General features: G+C 40.1%; 1 protein-coding gene across 1 annotated transcript in view; it reads left to right on the forward strand.

The window, feature by feature from the left end:
* Nucleotides 1-12475: 12475 nt before the first annotated feature.
* LOC130321444 (extracellular calcium-sensing receptor-like) overlaps nt 12476-19889 on the forward strand; it is a 214000-nt gene continuing 206586 nt past the window's right edge. Inside the window, exon 1 of the mRNA XM_056553038.1 lies at nt 12476-12601. The gene's annotated coding sequence lies outside the window, so the exon portion shown is untranslated. The remainder of the gene's footprint in view (nt 12602-19889) is intronic.

A 19889-nucleotide genomic window follows, 5' to 3' on the forward strand; every position in this document is an offset into this window, starting at 1 on the left:
ATACTGAGTTAGGTAACAGAACCTAACTCAGTATTTTCCAACCAGTGTGCCTCCAGCTGTTTCAAAACTACAACTCCCAGCATGTACTGACAGACCGTGCATGCTGGGAGTTGTAGTTTTGCAACAGCTGGAGGCTCACTGGTTGGAAAATACTGAGTTAGGTAACAGAACCTAACTGAAGGTTTTCCAACCAGTGTGCCTCCAGCTGTTGCAAAACTACAACTCCCAGCATGTACTGACAGACCGTGCATGCTGGGAGTTGTAGTTTTGAAACAGCTGGAGGTTCCCCCCCATGAGAACGTACAGGGTACATTCACACGGGCGGGTTTACAGCAAGTTTCCTGCTTCAAGTATGAGCTGCGGCAAATTTTTGCCGCAGTGCAAATTCCTAGCGGGAAACTCACCGTAACCCGCCAGTGTGAATGTACCCTAAAAACACTACACTACACTAACACCTAATAAAGAGTAAAACACTACATATACACCCCTTACACTGCCCCCCCCCCCCCCCCAATAAAAATGCAAAACATATTGTACGGCAGCTCCCAGCATTTCCGGACAGCCACTGACTGTCCAGGCATGCTGGGAGTTTAGCAACAGCTGGAGGCACCCTGCTTGGGAATCACTGGCGTAGAATACCCCTATGTCCACCCCTATGCAATCCCTAATTTAGTCCTCAAATGCGCATGGCGCTCTCGCTTTGGAGCCCTGTCGTATTTCAAGGAAACAGTTTAGGGCCACATATGGGGTATCGCCGTACTCGGGAGAAATTGCACTATAAATTTTGGGGGGCTTGTTCTCCTTTTACCCCTTATGAAAAGGAAAAGTTGGGGTCTACACCAGCCTGTTAGTGTAAAAAAAAAAAAATTACACTAACATGTTGGTGTTGCCCTTTACTTTTTATTTTCACAAGAGGTAAAAGGAAAAAAAGACCCCCAAAATTTGTAACGCAATTTCTCCTGAGTACAGAAATACCCAATATGTGGGCGTAAAATACTCTGCGGGCGCATAACAAGGCTCAGGAGTGAGAGCGCATCATGTACAGTTGAGGCCTAAATTGGTGATTTGCACAGGGGTGGCTGATTTTACAGCGGTTCTAACATAAACCCGAAAAAATAAATACCCACATGTGACCCCATTTTGGAAACTACACCCCTCACGGAATGTAACAAGGGGTACAGTGAGCATTTACGCCCCACAGGTGTCTGACAGATTTTTGGAACAGTGATCCGTGAAAATGAATTTTTTTGTTTGCACAGCCCACTGTTCCAAAGATCTGTCAAACGCCAGTAGGGTGTAAATGCTCACTGTACCCCTTATTACAGTCCCTGAGGGGTGTAGTTTCCAAAATGGTGTCACATGTGGGGGGGTCCACTGTTCTGGCACCCCGGGGGGCTTTGTAAATGCACATGGCCCCCGACTTCCATTCCAAAAAATTATCTCTCTAAAAGCTCAATGGCGCTCCTTCTCATCTGAGCGTTGTAGTTTGCTCGCAGTGCACTTGACGTCCAAACTTGGGGTATTTCCATACTCAGAAGAAATGGGGTTACAAATTTTGGGGGGCATTTTCTCCTATTACCCTTTGTAAAAAAGTAAAATTTGGGGAAAAAACTGCATTTTAGTGGAAAAATATTTTTTTTCATTTACACATCCGACTTTAACAAAAAGTTGTCAAACACCTGTGGGGTGTTAATGCTCACCGTACCCCTTGTTATGTTCCTTGAGGGGTGTCGTTTCCATAGTAGTGTGCGATGTGGGGTTTTTTGCAGTCCTGGCACCATAGGGGCTTCCTAAATGTGACATGCCCCCAAAAAACCATTTCAGAAAAACTCACTCTCCTAAATCCCATTGTTGCTCCTTCGCTTCTGAGCCCTCTAGTGCACCCGCCGAACACTTGACATACACATATGAGGTATTTTCTTACTCGAGAGAAATTGGGTTACAAATTTTGAGAGGATTTTTTTTCCTTTTACCCCTTGTAAAAATTCAAAAACTGGGTCTACAAGAACATGCGAGTGTAAAAAAATGAAGATTTTGAAATTTCTCCTTCACTTTGCTGCTATTCCTGTGAAACACTTAAAGGGTTAACACACTGACTGAATGTCATTTTGAAAACTTTGAGGGGTGCAGTTGTTATAATGGGGTCATTTATGGGGTATTTCTAACCAGAAGACCCTTCAAATCCACTTCAAACCTGAACTGGTCCCTGAAAAATTCCGATTTTGAAAATTTTGAGAAAAATTGGAAAATTGTTGCTGAACTTTGAAGCCCTCTGGTGTCTTCCAAAAGTAAAAACTCATCAATTTTATGATGCAAACATAAAGTAGACATATTGTATATGTGAATCAATATATAATTTATTTGGAATATCCATATTCCTTATAAGCAGAGAGCTTCAAAGTTAGAAAAATGCAAAATTTTCAAATTTTTCTTGAAATTTTTGAATTTTTCACCAAGAAAGGATGCAAGTATCGCCGAAAATTTACCACTAACATAAAGTGGAATATGTCACGAAAAAACAATCTCGGAATCAAATTTATAAGTAAAAGCATCCCAGAGTTATTAATGCTTAAAGTGACAGTGGTCAGATTTGCAAAAAATGCTCCCGTCCTTAGGGTCATAATGGGCTCCGTCCCCAAGGGGTTAAAGGGGTTCTCCGGTGCTTAGACATCTGATCCCCTATCCACAGCTATCACGCCCCTCCCGTAGGCTTGCATTGTGGTCACCGGTAATCAGACCCGGAGCAGTTGCCCGCTACCTCTTGATAACGCTACGTCGTAGCGAAACATGTTGAGGGGGGCAGAGTGGAGTTTTTAACAATCCTAGCACTGCTGTTCCTTGCAATCTAGTGAGTGTGACCTGCAGGCACACGGGGTTGCTTTAATACAAACATATCATCACCAGCAGAGACATCTGCGCAAGCAAATTATCTCATCAAAATAGCAAATAAAGGAAACAGTGCTATTTGTTTTTAAATAGTGTGTAGAACCTAATAAAGTATATGGAATTTTAATAAGTTAAGTAGTATATGGGAAACAAGGGTTATTTTTGGATTCCCAAAAGGGAATCTATAGGGAATTAAATAATTTAATCAGACCCGGAGCAAACACGCTCCGGGGACTGATTACAAACGGGGTGCCGCGTGCAAGGTCACGGGGGTCCCCAGCGGCGGGAATACCGCGATAAGGCATCTTATCCCCTCTCCTTTGGAGAGGGGATAAGATGTCTATGCACCGGAGAACCCCTCTAAGGGAGTACTCCGGAGGGAAAAAAAAAATTTCAAAACTGATGTTAGAAAGTTATATACATTTGTGAATTACTTTTATTTGAACATCTTAATTAGAAATGAGCGAATCAAAGCAGACAAACCCGAATTCATTACAAATTTCAAGAAATATTTGTTTCGCAACGAATGCGAATATCGTCGTGATTCTATCGCGCAAATCGCTTCATTAAACTCCATTTTACAGCGTTCCAGGCTCCAGGACACCTAAAATGACGAATCCACATGTCAGGACATGGGGCAGGGGATGCTGGGAAGGCAGGAAGGCAAGGCAGAAAGGGAGGTACGCGGGATGGCCCTGAATCACATGCAGGATGCAGCCTATCAGCATTCAGTCACAGCCCTATATAATCGGCAGCCATTTTGCGGCTGCTCATTTCATGCCATACACTGTAGAGGGATAGGACGGACTGCGTGTCTCTGTGTTACACAAACACGCTAAATTGATAATACCGCAGCGTTCCACTTACAACTGCTAATCACATTAGCATTGTGGACAGAGAGCAGTGCTTGTTCTCACTGAAAAGGACTTTTGCGCCAGCCATTAACCTCCCAGTCACTTTATTCAGCATTTTATCAGAGAGGGGCAGATAGCTTTTCGTTGCCTCTTACATTTCAACAAGCTGCCACAACTTCATCGATCTTAGCAGAGGAGACATGAATGATTTTTCAGCGCAATTATGTGTATTTTTTCCACAAGAAATCATCTGCTGCTTATACTAGTCTGTAGACGGTTTAATAACCAGCAGTTCACTACATTCTTAATACTCTTTGAGTGCAATTTTGTGTTTAATACACATATTTTTTGGGGGGGTGCTGCACTGTTGTGTACTGCTGCTGTTGTGCAAAAATAAGTTTTTTCAGCGAACTGTAGTGCATTTTTCTTCGCTCATACGTGCATACCACATACAGTACAGACCAAAAGTTTGGACACACCTTCTCATTCAAAGAGTTTTCTTTATTTTGAAATGACTATTCATGACTAGGAAAATTGTAGATTAACACTGAAGGCATCAAAACTATGAATTAACACATGTGAAATTATAGACTTAATAAAAAAAAGTGTGAAACAACTGAAAATATGTAATATTCTAGGTTCTTCAAAGTAGCCACCTTTTGCTTTGATTACTGCTGTTCACACTCTTGGCATTCTCTTGATGAGCTTCAAGAGGTAGTCACCTGAAATGTCTTCCAACAGTCATGAAGGAGTTCCCAGAGATGGTTAGCACTTGTTGGCCCTTTTGCCTTCATTGGGTTCAGGTCCGGTGACTGTGGAGGCCAGGTCATCTGGCGCAGCACCCCATCACTCTCCTTCTTGGTCAAATAGCCATTACACAGCCTGGAGGTGTGTTTGAGTTCATTGTCCTGTTGAAAATTAAATGATGGTCCAACTAAACGCAAACCAGATGGAATAGCATGCCGCTGCAAGATGCTGTGGTAGCCATGCTGGTTCAGTATGCCTTCAATTTTGAATAAATCCCCAACAGTGTCACCAGCAAAGAACCCCCACACCATCACACCTCCTCCTCCATGCTTCACGGTGGGAACCAGGCATGTAGATTCCATCCGTTCACCTTTTCTGCGTCGCACAAAGACACAGTGGTTGGAACCAAAGATCTCAAATTTGGACTCATCAGACCAAAGCACAGATTTCCACTGGTCTAATGTCCATTCCTTGTGTTCTTTAGCCCAAACAAGTCTCTTCTGCTTGTTGCCTGTCCTTAGCAGTGGTTTCCTAGCAGATATTCTACCATGAAGGCCTGATTCACACAGTCTCCTCTTAACAGTTGTTTTAGAGATGTGTCTGCTGCTAGAACTCTGTGAGGCATTGACCTGGTCTCTAATCTGAGCTGCTGTTAACCTGTGATTTCTGAGGCTGGTGACTCGGAGGAACTTATCCTCCGCAGCAGAGGTGACTCTTGGTCTTCCTTTCCTGGGGCGGTCCGCATGTCAGCCAGTTTCTTTGTAGCTCTTGATGGTTTTTGTGACTGCACTTGTGGACACTTTCCACCTACAATATGACATATTTTCAGTTGTTTAACACTTTTTTGTTATGTCTATAATTCCACATGTGTTAATTCATATTTTTGATGCCTTCAGTGTGAATCTACAATTTTCATAGTCATGAATATAAAGAAAACTCTTTGAATGAGAAGGTGTGTCCAAACTTTTGGTCTGTACTGTACCTACATCTAAGTAGTGCACTTATTTTGTACCTGTTAATCTGTAACAAGCCTACATACAGTGAAAAGCCAGGGAAAAGTAATCACTGGCTGTTGGTTTATGAAAATAAGTTTTCCAAGTGTACTGTAGCACATTTTTTTGCCCTCATACATGCCTACCACATACCTACATCTAAGTTGTGCACTTTTTTGTACCTGTTAATCTGTAACAAGCCTACATACAGTTAAAGGCCAGGGAAAAGTTAATCACTGGCTGTTGTTTTATGAAAATATGTTTTCCAAGTGTACTGTAGCGCATTTTTTTGCCCTCATACGTGCCTACCACATACCAAAATCTAAGAAGTGCACTTTTCTGTACCTCCAGGCTGTGCCATTCAGACACTATGTGGGCTCCTTATGCTTTCTCCACCTCCAGGCTGTTTCATTCAGCCAGTATATTGTTTTCTGATGCTGCTGGGACTGTCCTGGATATTACCTACAATTTTTTTCATGGTAGCACTAGCAAACATACATGCTCAATAAAGATTTCAACATTGATCTTTTAATGTTAGGGGTTGTGAAGCCCTCTTATGTACACATCCTGCTGCCTGATCCAGGCTGTGTGTTTCAGGAACTACTTGCCTTACTGATTCTGAAATACAGATTTCAATATTCACCTTTTATTGTTAGGGGTTATTAAGCCCTCTTGTGTACTTCTGCTGCCTGCTCCGGGCTGTGTGTTTCAGCAACTTTATGGTTTAGTTATGCTGCTGGGCCTGTGCCTGAAATTTATTGATGTTAGCACTAGCTAACATACATCTTCTATACAGATTTCAACATTAACATAATGTTGGGGGTTGTGAAACCCCTCTTGTGTACTCATGCTGCTGCCTGCTCCTGTATGTAGCAACTACATGGTTTAGTGATGCTGCTGAGCCTAGGACATTACCTATATATGTTTATGGTAGCACAAGGTACCATACATCTTCAATTGAAATTTCAAAATTCATCTTTTATTATTAGACATCTTTTATTATTATTGTCTCCTCATCTGCTGCCAACTCCAGGCTGTGTCATTCAGACACTATATGGTCTCCTCATGCTTCAGCCAACTCCAGGCTGTGCCATTCAGGCAATATATGGTTTACTGATGCTGCTGGGACTGGGAATAAACATTTTGTGTGCTGCTATCTATGTTCAAAAAGAAGCAGTGGCACTCCCGTTGCTTAGTGAAAGTGATGTCTTTTATTTCACTCCACCGTGAGCTACGTTTCAACAGCCTATCAATGTCATTATCAAGCAACAAATGGTATATACAGAGGGTTTTTATGGTCACGCAGGACCGCCCATTAATCAAACATAATTAACATGTAATCAAATGTAAACGTGATGTTCCACAGTGATCGGAGGCGAGTACATAGTGCACAACATGATATATGGAAATGTGCATAATAGTAAATACATATAATGCAAATAGAAACATTATTTAGTAGTGTTATGTGCACTGAACAGTCTCTTTACAAAAGTGGGCGTAAGATCCGGTCACTCACCCGGCAGATGGCTTCCTGTTTGCACAGCGGGACATTGCATGCCTTCCCACGGCACACGAGAGGTAACCGGAAGTGACGAATGACAACAAGACCACATGAATAATCACATGCAGAGTATCCATGGAGACCACTGGCTTGTTTCTCCGTGCATGCTCGATGGAGTATAGGAGAGGTAAGACACCATTTTGTTATAGGGAAAAAGACTCTGTGATGGAACAACAATCTCCTGGTAGGTTTTAGTTGCACAGGGTCCACACGGAGAGTCCCGGGTACCGGAGCTTGCCCGTGTTGCCCTTTTTGGATTGTCCTTGGTCGGCCACCAGAGGTAACCTGCCTGGGTCGTCCTTGTGCTGCCCATTGCTGGAGAAGTGTCTGGCAAGGGTGCAGAGTTAAACATATATACTGATGGTTTATGGACAAGAGTATTCATATAAAGCGGTTTTATATACAGTCATATATACAGTTATATACAGCAGTGTGATTCTTGAGAACAATTGTGATTCAACTTAGTTATATTGTAATCATCTGAATGGGTATAGATAGGCAGAAGTTGTTGTTGGCTGAAAGTATGATGAAAATATTTAGGTATTGAAATTAACACTGATGTACAGACATACATTTTTATAAACTATTGATGGGATAGTGAGAAATATCATATATTCAATGAAGTGAGCCTTTGTTATAGGGTGTGGGATACCATGAATGGAAAATTAAGATTGAGTGAGGGAAGCAAAGGAATGTAAGGGGGAAGGGAATGTGAAAATACAGATGAAATACCTTTCCTGACATCTGTATCCAATGTTGGAGGGAGTAATTTAACCAGCCACCGCCATATTCTTATTGGTCATGTTTCCATTGTGGTGCTTAAAAATCCTTTATGGAGTGATTCTTTTTATAGCTGTGGCATGCACTGGCCGAACCCTAATATCCCTACCCCCATGATTTCTTCCTCCACATATTTCCCATGCTTGCTCCATATGGGGGGCAGCCATGTTACCACCCCCAAAAGTGAAGCTCCTACCCCAGCAGCCATATTGGCTCACCCAATTATTCCAACTTCTACCCCCAGCAGCCATCTTAGCACACCTAGTATAGTGAAGTATGTATGATGTAGATTAATGAATTAAGAATACATGCAGTATGACTAGTGAATGTTTTCTGGTGAAGCTGTTTATGTAAGGGTTAATGTCATAATGGATCCTTTTTAAATTGGTAAAAACAAAGGAACAAATCCAAGTGGTATTAATTGAACCTATTTGATGATATTTTATTAATTTCTTAATAAGTTTTTCTTTTTACAGGTGTGCAGGATGGATGAAAAAATAATATATGAAATGTATAAGGAAATGCAATTAATGGTCTGATTATATTATAAGAGTAACCAGAGAAGAAGTTTGGCCAAGGAAAATAAAATAAAACATAAAATAAATTAAAAAGTGATCACTATTTAATTGATAAATACGACCCCTTTAAGCATTTCAAATCAGCTAATGGTTTATTGATTATAAATAATGTGCATTGAAGGTGATTTTTTCATAATTTTTGAAAGATCTCTGTATATTTTTAATTCTTTTACATTTTGTTTTTGGTGAGAATGTGGGCCCTGTGTGTTGTACGTTGAGTATTTGTATATGTTGGTATTGTTACATGTTACATGTGTATTGTATGGCTCCTTGTAAAGTAACACAGGAATCCAGGCAGACACCTGGACGTTCAAGGTTTATTGAGGACTGACCAAACCGGAAGGAAGACAAAAAGCCAGACTCAAAGGGGTGGTGCCAGTGACATAGAGGAGTGGGAGGAGAAAGGCGGGGCTTATAGGAAAGTTGACAGAACAGCCTTGGTCTACTAAACCACAGTCACATTAAATTGAAGAAACTGCATATCTACTGTTTAAACTTGAGTGTGTTTACATACACTTGAGTGTGTTTACATACTCTGCATACGCAATGTGATATACCTATACATTCTACGTTGCATTTATTTGAATAACATCAATTTTGAGTGGATAACTTTATAATGATAATTTAGTGTAACACGAAGATTCTAATTGTCTTAAACTTAAAAGGTTAAAAATTCAAGAGCAGTTATAGGATATCAGAGAATCCATGGTTGATGCTGAGTTAGAAATGTAAGCTTGTTCCGAGTAAAGTAAAGATGTAATACATAAGACAGGATATATAGTGACCACAGGCAGAATGAAGTTCTACTACAATAAACCACTCTATCTGAGCAGGTGTTTCAGAGAAGTATAGTTGAAGGTATTCACTGAGATGTGTAAGATATCTGAAGGTAAGACATAATGAGTACAGGTACACTTTTATTACCGCCCACAAGTATGGGCCTATTGCAGTGAAGGTTTTCTTGAATCCTCGGGTGAACCAATCTGTAGTTGGCAATTCAAGTGTTCAAAGTCTGAGGGCGGCCAGAGAAAGTGGCCATTGTAAAGATCAGAGCCACATGAAGGATACAGCCCCAGAAGCCAAGGCACCCTGTGTAGATAAACTATTAGTTAGTTACAAGCGGCGCTATGGCGCTAACCCGTTTCCCCCCCCCCCGCTATGGCACTAGCCCGTTCCCTCCTCCCCCCCCCCGCCCCGCATACCCCGTTCCCTCATTACACTTGCAGTTACTGCAGAGTCCGGCAGCGGGCATGCAGGGACAGCGGCGGCAACGAGGCGGCTGCGGCGATGTGCGGGAGGAGGGGCCTCCCAGCCAGTGGCCAGGGAGCCAATGCACTCGCACCCGCCTATCTGATTGACAGGCAGGGAGCGAGAGCAGCCTAACTGAAAAAGGACTGATTGCCACTCCAAAATCAGTTCTTTTTCAGTGGCCGGTTTTTAAATGTAAATTAAACCTTTTTAATGAAAAAAAAATAAAAATAAAAGTATATTAGAGATATGTTGTAGTACATAAGTACTACTACATATCAAAAATAAAGTTGGTGACAGTGCCCATTTAAAACCTATGAGGGTGTGTAAGGAAATAAGTGAGGAAAGAGACGCTTTCATATGATGATTCCATATAGATGTATCTAAGATATATTCTCTGATAACTGTTACATCAATGTCTGTACACAACCATAGTTGTTCCAAAGGGAAAAATTATCACAACAGATTGTTAGGAAGCGACAATGTATGAGAAAAATCAGTGAATGAAATAACATGTACAAAGAGCGAGGTGAAGTAAGCATTTTAGTGGGTGATAATGTTATAAAGAAAATAAATACTTGGTGTAAGATTATAGAAAGGATAAGCCTAGCTAGTGGGATGAGTAAATGGTAACTATCGTAAAGTATGGGATACTTGGGAATATGAAGCTTAGAATCCGATTAGTAGGGAATTGAACTGGAGAATACACATTAGTCAAGACATGTCTGCCCATACATATTTCCATTACCAAACCTACAAAGGAACCCAAACCACACTCTAGAGGTAAATGTGCAGCCCCTGCTGAGAGCCTTGACCCCCATGTGTATATTGATGTTATAGGAGTCCCAAGGGAGATCCCAGATGAGTTAAAAGCTATGGGTCAAGTAAAAGCCGGAGTTGAGTCAATAATATCCCAGATTTCCATGAACAAGATTAATTATATCTATTATAACCAACAGAGATTCATACATTTCTTAGTAAATGCTCTTAAAGGTCAGGCTGAACAACTAAGAGCCACATCCGCTATAGCATTCCAAAATGGTAGTGCATTAGATATGATGTATGGTGTAAGTGGAAAAAAGGGGGGTATGTAAAATGTTGCGCATACATATCTCAGCCAATACAGGACCGGTAAAATAACCATACTTATAATTCTGATAATCTTGCTTTGTTGTGTGTTGTATTTTCTGTAGTTTTTATCATAGATACTCTTTAACTGTGAGAGACAGAATCTAAAACAAAAATCCAGAAAATCACATTGTATGATGTTTTAAAACTTAATTAGCATTTCATTGCATGACATAAGTATTTGATACATCAAAAAAGCATAACTTAATATTTGGTACATACACCTTTGTTTGCAGTTACAGAGATGAAACATTTTCTGTAGTTCTTGACGGGTTTCAACACACTCCATCAGGGATTTTGGCCCACTTCTCCATACAGACCGTCTTCAGATCCTTAAAGCTTCGGGACTGTCACTGGGTAAAATGAACTTTTAGCTTCCTCTAAAGATTTTCTATTGGGTTCAGGTCTGGAGACTGGCTAGGCCACTGCAGGACCTTGAGATGCTTGGCCAAGATCTCGCGATACATGGCCCCATCCATCCTCCCCTCACTACGGTGCAGTTGTCCTGTCCTCTTTTCAGAAAAGCAGCCCAGAAAATTATGTTTCCACGTCCATGCTTCATGGTTGAGAGGGTGTTCTTGGGGTTGTACTCATCCTTCTTCTTCCTCCAAACTTGCCGAGTGGCGTTTAGAGCAAAAAGCTTTATTTTTGTCTCATCAGACCACATGACCTTCTCACATTCCTGCTCTGAATCATCCAGATGGTCATTTGCAAATTTCAGAGGGGCCTGGACAAGTGCTGGCTTGCTGGCTGGCATATATATATATATATATATATATATATATATATATAATATATCCTTAAAGCTTATATACTTGCTGGGTTAACACTGAGGGAGCTCCAGCCGTAAAACATTCCATATGGAGATTCTGAGTGCACCCAATGCTGACTTGAATAATTTGGCACCAGGACAGCACGGACATTCCAATTCCAGACGGCAATGTCTGGCCATACCCTTTTAGATGCCTTTGATCAATGTCAATCACAGCATTCATAGGGAAAATGGAGATGACGGTGTGTTCGGGGGGCTTGTCAGACCCCCTGCAGTGTGATTGCTGGGGTCAAATGAGTACAAATGGTGGCTGGATGTCTCTTACCTTCCTCTGGCATTCAGGATCTGCAATCTGGACTTCCTAGGAAGTTTGTACAAGATTGTTGATAGTACTGATTAGTACTATATTATTCCATAGTTCTGAACAGTACATTGCAAGCAATATAACAGTACAGTGCAACAGTACATTGCATATAAAGTTCCCCTATGGGTGCTTAAAAAAGTATAAGCCTAATATTTTAAAAAGTATTTAAAAAGCGTCCTTCTGATAAAAAAAAAGTCTAAACTATTAAAATATAATGTTCATGATCCCGCACAGTAAACAACATAAACATGAATATTACCAAACACCAGAACTGATTTTTTTAGTCACCTCATATGTCAGAAAAAAAATAAAATAATAAAAAGCAATCAGTCTTCATACATCTCTGTATACATAAAAACAAAAACAAATACATATTTTACCAAAAGAAGTAAAACTTTTTTTGAAAGTAGTACAGTATTTTAAAAAACTATGTAAATGTAGGTATTTTTTAATTGTGTTAACCCACACAGTAAAGATTTACTGTAAAGTCGAATGAGTTAAAATTAAATCCCCAAATGCGATAAATTGCAGGTATTCATTCACATTTCTTTATTTATTTATACTTAGATTCCTAAAGGTCGGTGTAATGACCTCTGTCCACCAGGAACCAGAAAAGTCCTCAGAGAAGGATATCACATCTGCTGTTATGACTGAATCCCATGTCCAGAAGAAGAATTTACAAATCATTCTGGTATTTATATATTTATATTTACCTTTTATATAAGTTTTATAAGGAGAACTTTAGGCAGGGAACCCTCAACTTAGCAAGTAAAGGGTGTTAAGTGATGAAGTATAGTTGTAATTGGTGTGTCTGAATCTGGTTCCTGCAACAATTTAAACTCTTCTGTGTTCAGCTGGGGCATCACCTGTTGCTTCTCAGGCCATTCAGGGGGTGTGGAAGATGGGAGGACCAGCCAATGGCATCTAGCCTTGGCATCCATGCCATTCACGATATTGGATATTAAAACCTCAGTCTATCCTCTACACATTTGGGGGATATTTATCAAATCCTGTATAGAGGAAGAGTGGTGCAATGGTGGAGATCAATGCTTCTTTAATTTTTCTCAGGCCTTTCTCCTCTTTTAAAATGTAAGAAGTGATCTTCCTCTACACAGGTTTTGATACATTTTGTATATTGTCTGTTATAGAGGTTCTTCCTTTCACTGGTTCTGGATCTACTGTGTTACTGTGACTGCTCTTTTGCTTTCTAATTTTGTATCTTAATTTTTTACTTGGCTTGTCTGAGTTCTCTTAATCTGTTCATTCCCTGTGTTTTGTTACTGTTTCCTAGGCTGTGCATGTTTAACCTATTATGGACTGACCTGCTCTATGACTTCTGTACTGTTACAAAAGGGGGGGGGGGGGGCTGTCAGTTTTTAAGAGATCCCTAAATCCCTGAAATTGGAATGTTTTCTCAATTTTGATCTTGGTTTGAATACAGTTAGTAGGTGTACTAGCCAATATTCCATGCAGCCAGAGTCAGCCGAAGTCAGTTAGAAGAGGTACTAACAACTAATATGTAAACTAAAAGAAAGGCAGTCCTTAGAATTACCAAGATGGAATTACGGGGATAAATTAAATGTGGTGAACAAGGAAGAAATGATAAAAAAATGTATAGATGTAGAATACTCAAAAATGGTAAGAAAAAATTATAAAAACTCAAATCAATATAAAGTAAAAATAGTCTATTCAAAATCCACACATATCAAATAATATATAATATTTATTATATAAACAACATCGGTTGCAGTATAAAGAGTTTGGTTAAGGAGGTATGGATGCTCTAAACCCCTTAAAGGGGTACTCCGGTGAAAACCTTTTTTCTTTTAAATCAACTGGTGGCAGAAAGTTAAACATATTTGTAAATTACTTCTATTAAAAAAATCTTAATCCTTCCAGTACTTCTTAGCTGCTGAATGCTACAGGGGAAATTCTTTTCTTTTTGGAACACTGATGACATCACGAGCACAGTGCTCTCTGCTGACATCTCTGTCCATTTTAGCAACAATGCATAGCAGATGCATGCTAAGGGCAGCATGGTGGCTCAGTGGTCAGCACTGCTGCCTTGCAGTGCTGGGGACTTGGGTTCAAAGCCCACTAAGGACAACAATAAATAAAGTGTTATTATTATTATAATAACGTCAGCAGAGAGAACTGTGCTCGTGATGCCATCAGAGAGCATTCCAAAAAGAAAAGAATTTCCTCTGTAGTATTCAGCAGCTAATAAGTACAGGAAGGATTAAGACTTTTTAATAGAAGTAATTTACAAATATGTTTAACTTTCTGCCACCAGTTGATTTAAAAAAAAAAAGGTTTTCACCGGAGTACCCCTTTAAGGACTCTTTAAACTGGTCTTTCCATTTTTGCATTTTCATTTTTTTTCCTCAACACCTTCTAAATATCATAACGCTTTCAATTTAGCAACTAAAATTCCATATTATGGCTTATTTTTTGCGCCACCAATTCTACTTTGCAGTGAAATTAGTCATTTTACCAAAATATCCACGGTGAAGTGAAAAAAAAATAATTGTGTTGCAAAATTGAAGAAAAAATGCAATTTTGTAATTTTGGGGGCTTCCGTTTCTACGCAGTGCATTTTTCGGTAAAAATTACATCTTAGCTTTATTCAGTAGGTCAATACAGTTAAAATGATACCCTACCTATATAGGTTTGATTTTGTATTACTTAAAAAAAAAAAAATCATAACTACATGCCCGAAAATGTATACGTTTAAAATTGTTATCTTTTGACCCCTATAACTTTTTTATTTTTCCATGTGCAGGCCAGTATGAGGGCTAATTTTTTTTTTACCGTGATCTGAAGTTTTTAGCGGTACCATTTTTATATTGATCGGACTTTTTGATGGCTTGTTATAAATTTTTTCATGATATAAAAAGTGACCAAAAATACACTATTTTGGATTTTGGAAGTTTTTTTGTGCGTACGCCATTGACCATGAGGTTTAATTAACTATATATTTTCATAATTTGGACATTTCCGCGCGTGGTGATACCACATATGTTTATTTTTATTTACACTTTTTTTTTTAATGGAAAAAGGGGGGTGATTCTTACTTTTATTAGGGAAGAGGTTAAATTATCCTAATTAACTTTTTTTTTCACACTTCATTTTTTGCAGTGTTATAGCCCCCCCCCCCCCCATAGTGGCTATTACACTGAACATAGTGATCTCATACACAGATCATTGCCGTGCATTGACATGGCAAAGATCAGTGTCATCAGCGGTCGATTGCTCAAGCCTGGATTTCAGACTTGGAGCAATCAATCACCGATCGGACGCAACGGAGGAAGGTAAGGGAACCTCCGCTCGCATTCTAGCTGATCGGGACATCGCAATTTCACCGCGATGGTCCCGATCAGCCCGGCTGCTGCCGGGAAGCTTTTCCTTTCATTTTAGATGCGGCGATCAACTTTGAACGCTGCGTCTAAAGAGTTAATAGCGCGAGGCACAACAATTGGGGCCGCACGATATTAGCCCAGGGTCCCGGCTGTCATTAGCCGCCGGGACCGACCCAGTTTGACGCGGGGTCATTGTGTGATCCCTCGCTATATGCCGGGACCAGGCGCAGGGCATACATAGTAACATAGTTTATAAGGTTGAAAAAAGACCAGAGTCCATCAAGTTCAACCTATTACCCTAATAAGTCCCTACTGAGTTGAGTTGATCCTACTGAGTTGAGTTGATACAGGTATGCCCTGCGTCCTTAATAGGTTAATAATTTCACATGGACTACCTCGAAGGATTTTGGATTAAATGAAATTGGTGGACTGTTTGGTCCACCATTGTATTACTATTGTAATATCCTTATATTTACAGAATTTTAGCTCATGTGGTCTCTTTACTGAGCATTGGACTTTCTTCTATGGAAATAGACATTGGCAACTGATCTTGTGCGTCTTTTCAGGGGCTTGTCAGCAGCTCGTTGACTTCTTTACAGCCTATAAAGTGGGACGGCTTCTGACCAATCCTGGTCTCCTTTTCTTTTCATTTTGGAAGTCTGTTTTTACTTCCCTTCATGTGAAAATAGTCTATTCCAGTATTATGCTTACATCTTATACCCCTCATGTGTACATACATGTATATGAAATGCCCTTGATGTGCATACATATGCATAACTATGTGATATATATTTGGGATTTTGGCATACTTTAGGGACTAAAGCAGCAATTGGATATTTGATACATTACAAATTCATGTATACAGTTATGAATATATTGCTTTGTACTGGCAGGTGTGTGCGGTCATGATCCACAACGATCAATACTGTATTATAGTATATTTATATATTTCTTACCTTACTTGTATCTTATGTATTTTGTGTTACTCTACTTTTTAGATACATATTAGGGATTGAAAAAAAAAAACTATAGCGCTGCGTAATTGGGATAATCTTGGATGATGGTGTTCAGTGTCCACTCTAGGGTGGTGTCCTTTGAGTGCTTTGCATAATGCTTTGGATGTATGGGTTTGTGGTGTTTTGGATATTATTGAAATGATTTGGGTTTATATTTCATACATTTGCTATTGGGTTTATTTTATATTTTATATCATGTGTCTAAATAAATGCAAATACATATTTAACCCCTTAAGGACCGGGGTTTTTTCCGTTTTTGCATTTTCGTTTTTTGGTCCTTGCCTTTAAAAAATCATAACTCTTTCAATTTTGCACCTAAAAATCCATATGATGGCTTATTTTTCAGTCATTTTGCCCAAAAATCTACGGTGAAATGGAAAAAAAAATCATTGTGCGACAAAATTGAAAAAAAAAAACGCTGTTTTGTAACTTTTGGGGGCTTCCGTTTCTACGTAGTACATTTTTCGGTAGAAATGACACCTTATCTTTATTCTGTAGGTACAGACGATAAAAATGATACCCGACTTATATAGGTTTGATTTTGTCGGACTTCTGGAAAAAATACACTACATGCAGGAAAATTAATACGTTTAAAATTGTCATCTTCTGACCCCTATAACTTTTTTATTTTTCTGTGTATGGGGCGGTATGAGGGCTCATTTTTTGCGCCGTGATCTGAAGTTTCTAACGGTACCATTTTTGCATTGATAGGACTTATTAATCGCTTTTTATTCATTTTTAAATTATATAAAAAGTGACCAAAAATGCACTATTTTGGACTTTGGAATTTTTTTGCGCGCACGCCATTGACCAAGCGGTTTAATTAACAATATATTTTTATAATTCGGACATTTCCGGACGCGGTGATACCATATATATATTTATTTTTATTCACACTGTGTTTTTTTTTATTGGAAAACGGGGGTGATTCAAACTTTTAATAGGGGAGGACTTTCACTTTCACTTTTGCTTTTAGCCACGCGGCTCAACTCTGAGCGCGCGGCTAAAGGGTTAATAGCGCGCAGTGCCGCGATCGGCGCTGCACGCTATTAGAGGCGGGTCCCGGCTTCACTATGACGCCGGGCCCGCCGTGATATGACGCGGGGTTATATCAGTAGAGCGGTACGTCCTTGGTCCTTAAGGGGTTAAGCCTATGATTGTGTGTCTATTGCTGGTTAGTGTTTGTTTTTTTTATAATTGGGTTAGGAATTCATTTTTTATTATTAAGTATACCATTCTTTTTATTTATTAGGTATATTTTCTATCTTGTAGGTTCCTGGACCACAATTTATCAAATTTTCTCGACCTTGGACATTCTCTTTATTTTTCCCAATTTACTTATTTTCTTTACACACTACATACCTTGTACACTTAGGCTGCTTTCACACTATAAAAATTAATCCGTTACAAACGTCCGTCAGAAAACCCTTGTTAAACGGCTGTTAAACAATCCAATTCTAGTCTATGAGATTTTTTTATTACCTGAACGGCCGTTAGTTGTGATGGGAGAAATAACGGGACATGCACTAATTTTTCTTCTGTCACAAGAAACGGGTAAATTAATGGCCGTTATTTTTAACATTGTAGTCTATGGCAAACGGATGAGCCTTTATGTCATCCGTTTGCACCTGGTTTACAATATCCGTTATTACTTCTTAGCATTCTTCAGAAGAGGTGACATCAGCAGACTCCTGCAGTGCTGAAGGACTACTACTACTCCCATCATGGAACAGAGTCTGCTCCATGATGGGGGTTGTAATACAGGGGCTGAGGGATTGATCGCACCGGGTTTCACTTCTGAGACCCAATGCAATCCGAAGTTATTAAGCATGGGAGCGGGCGGCATGGTCCGCAACCCTGCGATGTATCACTGTGTTTTAACTTTCATTTTTGAATCCCCCGTGGGGAGCCCTGAATGGTCAGCACCGAGGAGTCATTCAGGGCTCTCAGCTGGAGATTTAAAAATAAACATTGGGAGTAGCAGGGGGCCATATCCATATTAAAAGCGCTTTGGGGGAAAGATATATAGCGCTGCAGGGGGCGGGGGGGCAGACATATAGCCTATATATCTAGCGCCTCAGCGCATTTTTAATATGCCCCCTGCAGCGCATTAAGAAATATATATCCCCCGCCGGCGCAAGTATAATATATCCCCCGCCGGCGCAAGTAGAAATTTTCCCCCGCCGACACAAGTATAATGTATCCCCCGCTGGTGCAAGTATAATGTATCCCCCGCTGGTGCAAGTATAATATATCCCCCACTGGTGCAAGTATAATGTATCCCCCGCTGGTGCAAGTATAATGTATCCCCCGCTGGTGCAAGTATAATATATCCCCCGCTGGTGCAAGTATAATGTATCCCCCGCTGGCGCAAGTATAATGTATCCCCTGCCGGCGCAAGTATAATGTATCCCCCGCCGGCGTATGTATATGTACTCTTGCAGCATCTATATTCATATGTCACCGCTGCGCTATGAATGAAAAGCATTCTAGCAGCAGCATCGACCGGTCCGATGCTGCTGATAGAAATACTTTTTCATTCATAGCGCAGCGCCAGCATATGTATATAGAAGCGCTGTGGGGGGCAGATGTCTCCTGACACTATGCGCTGCTAATAGAAGTAATTTTCATTCATAGCGCTGCAGGGGTATATGTATATTGAAGCGCTGTGGGGGGCGGATGTCTCCTAACACTATGCGCTGCTAATACAAGTACTTTTCATTCTTAGCGCTGCAGGGGTATATGTATATTGAAGCGCTGGGGGGTGCAGACATATAGCGTTATCTGCCCCCCGCAGCGCTTCCATATACATGTGCCGGTGCTGCGCTATGAATGAATAGTATATCTATCAGCAGCATCGGAACGGCCGATGCAGCTGGTAGAATGCTTTTCATTCATAGTGCAGCGGTGACATATTTCCTCAGGGGAAACGATCGTTGGGGTTGGTAGGTAAGGTCTGGCATACTTGTTTTTTTTGGTCTCTAGGTTTGACTCTCACATTTATTTCCTCCATGCCCTCTTGCTTGCGTTTAGCATTATTCTGGTGTGATCTTATTTGATACCTATATCCCATTGCCCTTTGACCTCATACTTATGTTTATTATCATTTCTATGCTGAGCTCAAGTCCTTGCCTACCTATCTGTAGCTTCTTTCGGTGCCTTGTTTTTATTATGTATATGTATTGTTGTTTTTAATTGATGATACATTTAATAAAGATTTTGTTACCTTTTCTTCTATATGCTGTCCATTTGTGCATCATTTTTTCTTTGTTTTTGGTTGTGCTTTCTATCATGCACATTACTTACCTCTTTGATGTATAGGCTCTTATGTAGGTGTCTACTATATATATATATATATATATATATATATATATAGTAGTAGAAGAAGAACAGCACAGCCAATGGAAGAAAAATTATCGTAGGGGGGTGCACGCAGCTCCTGGATCCTTGGTTAGGGGATCATCTTTCAAACAGAAGAAAAAATCTTGTCCACAGCACCAAAGTTCATGAAAAAATGTGTGTTTTTATTCCATAAAAGGTGTCAATACAATAGCGACGTTTCAGTCAGCTCAACCTGACCTTTCTCAAGCATCACACAACCAGT

Source organism: Hyla sarda, chromosome 1 (genome assembly GCF_029499605.1).
Source record: "Hyla sarda isolate aHylSar1 chromosome 1, aHylSar1.hap1, whole genome shotgun sequence".
NCBI lineage: Eukaryota > Metazoa > Chordata > Amphibia > Anura > Hylidae > Hyla > Hyla sarda.